Genomic DNA, 3,068 nt, shown 5'->3' on the forward strand with positions numbered 1-3,068 from the left:
ATCTGAAACTAAAGATGTACTAATTGAACTTAAACTAAAAGAAAAGAAAAGAAGAAAAGAAAAGAAAAGAAAAGAAAAGAAAAGAAAAGAAAAGAAAAGAAAAGAAAGCAATTCAGCAATCAGCTTGCTATGAGACACTAGCCAAAACACATATCTTACCCTTGAAGGCTTTGTGACTTTTCAGCCTAATATTACCATCTGGAGTTGGGTTGACTTGGATTCAGTGACTAACAATGGCTAACAAGGAAGGGTTCAATAATCTTCTCTTGTCAGGTAAAAATGGTGTATTCAACAATGGTGCTGACCTGGCTGGCCACTATACCATCTTTAATTTACATGAGGAAAAAAAGTTGGTGATCATCTCTTTGGGGGAATCTTTATCTTCCTCTCCACCAATGAAACAAAGCTGTTGGCATAATAAGATCTTTGATTCACAGAGGTTGCCTTAAATCCCGAGGCCTGATTCACTGTTATTTAATCTAAACTGACACTGATGGTGTCCGCTGGACTACTGCAGCTGTACAACCACAACACCAGCTATGCAGAACTGAACATGGACATGATTGTTCAATTCAGTAAGCCAATGCTCTTCTTGATGAAACTCATTTTGTGTATACTGCCTCTTGAGCTATTGCCAGTAGTCTAGACTATTTATTCTGACACCTGGTAAACTAAAGACTGGCAGATTAGAAACACTTCCCTTTAACACTGCCAACTTGGAAAAAAAAAATGCTGCCTCTTAAACCATCTGGGCCAATCATGGAGATGCCTCTAGTGAACAGTCAGGGCCTGTTCTTCGATGAGACTAAGTGGAGTCAGTCCACTGGACTTACTTTCTACTAGATATGGCAACATATCCATCACCATAGATTGAGTGAAAAGTAAAGAACCATAGGTTTAAAATAGGCAGTCCATCACTGCACACCAGATATATGAATCTTACCATAAGTGGATGTTTTTCCTATGGTAGGAGAAAACACATCACATTGGAGATTGCACTCACCTATGCATAGCATATTGACTAAACCAAACTGTGGACCCCTTTCAGGGGTATCAGCATTGCCTCACAGCTCTTGACATTTTTCAGATTACCGTGTTGCTATTCCATGTCTGATCGGCATAGTCTGACACACCACTGTGGCTCTTTAAGCTTGTCTGTGTCATGTGTTCAGCTTTATGGACAATTTACAGCCAAACATCTTTTATCTAAAAGTCACATGACAGTGAGCTAATAATCAAGTTACTCAATTGACTCTCTATGACCATAGGCATTTGATATTGTAGAGCATTGGAATAGCCTCAAAAATTGACCCAAAAAGGTTTCTGGCTCTACTTTCCTCAACTCTTCTTCATCAATCAGTTTGACCACCAAATGAAGCTTTTCGAAATTTTGGGAATCTGCCCTGACCATTATTGAGCATGGGAGCATAGTGCTTATTATTTTTCCCAATATCAACTCCAGGGTGGCTTGGTTTGTACAACTTGAATTTAATTCTTATTCAAGTACCTGGGTTCTCTTAGAAGAGTGACATAGTTACATGAAAAAGATAATGATCACTTAGCTGAGTACACTGCTTGCTAAGTTCCCCTATGGTGGTCCACACTGGCCAAAGTGAGGGGAAAAACAAAGCATTATAAGTTTAGTTAAATTTCTTTTGTAACTTTTGCACCTATCCCTTCTAAATGAAAACTTGGAGTATAAGTAGGGGGTGATTGAGAAAATGTAAAGTTATAACAATTGTAATGGGACACAAATATTTTATGGGACTGGAGGAAGAGCAACAAGGTGGCATCTGCAGAAGGTTCATCTTAGACCCTGGGAGACATGGATGACAAAAGGACATGAATATGTCTTTCTTTTTTTTCCTTTAGACCACTCCTGGAGGCTTCTTCAGAAAAAAATCCTCTGTGTGTCTCTTCCAAATTATCAAGCACTTAAATTTAACTAATTTCTGGATGATAACTCCCCACAAGGCTGCTCTTATCACCATTTGATAGCCATTCATCTTAAAATTACCAAAAGAGAAAGTGATAACTGTAGTCCTTACACTTCCCAGTACAAAACTTGTAAGCATCTTTAGTTATCTGTTTCATCCACATTCCCACTGATGTAGCATAGTGATTTCTGGGATTGGATGAGGGTTATCTGGCTGATGGTTTGGACCAGACAGAATGGACTCTAGTCCCTACACTTCCCAGTACAAATCCTCCCCTCACCCCGGTACAAATACTGTAGACATCCTCAAACATTACCTTCAGAAACAACCACTAGACTCAATTATAGAAACTGAAGACCTACCAGATGGCTAGGAGACCACACTAGAGCGCTGTCACCTTGTGCTCTTGCATGATGTAGATTCCACTTCAGGAGCTCCACTCATTGTAAACAGCTCTCTTTTTTAGGAATACCAAGTGTACTCTTGGGAGCAGGTCTTGTGTGGAAGCCAAATATTGGCTTGTTTCTCTCCCCCAAAATGATGATTGTCCTCTTAGGAGTAATCATAAGAGATCTCCAAGGTTTTAAGGGAACACCCCCAGGAGATACTGTAGCCCTGAATACAGTTCTCTCCAAACTGAGCTACACTTAGTTGCTTGGGGAATCTCCCCAGAGAGGTAGTTGATTTGCTACTTACACCAACTTCATAGTTGGTTTTCCCTACAATATGATTCATTGTAAGGAACATTAGAATTAGAAAATTCTATTAGAAAAGGTGATACAAGTGCTCGCTTCAGTAGCACATACACTAAAATTGGAATGATACAAAGATTAACATGGACCCTGTGCAAGGATGGCATACAAATTCACGAAGAAAAGGTGATACAAAATTTGTCTTTGATATTAGTTGAGGTGATCAAAGATACAAACTCAATCCTAGAATGCATTCAGGTTAGCATTAACTCAGTGGCCAGGCTTGTTATAGATGATATTGGCCATAGATTTTCTCCTTGCAGGGCAAGGTAGAGTCTGTGTGATTTCTAAAATATCCAGCTATACCTGGATTAATGCCTTGAGCCAAGTGGAAAGGTCAATGTGGAAGCTTTAGGAGAAATACACCTGGATTTCTAAG

The 3,068-nt window shown here is 39.4% G+C and overlaps 1 non-coding gene across 1 annotated transcript; it reads left to right on the forward strand.

Annotated features, from left to right (window-relative positions):
• Positions 1-2,720: 2,720 nt before the first annotated feature.
• On the forward strand, positions 2,721-2,831 carry LOC121475000. Its single transcript, XR_005983596.1, has one exon. It is a non-coding gene; the product is annotated as a U6 spliceosomal RNA (small nuclear RNA).
• The last annotated feature ends 237 nt before the right edge of the window (positions 2,832-3,068 follow it).

This window comes from Vulpes lagopus, chromosome 1 (genome assembly GCF_018345385.1).
Source record: "Vulpes lagopus strain Blue_001 chromosome 1, ASM1834538v1, whole genome shotgun sequence".
Lineage (NCBI taxonomy): Eukaryota > Metazoa > Chordata > Mammalia > Carnivora > Canidae > Vulpes > Vulpes lagopus.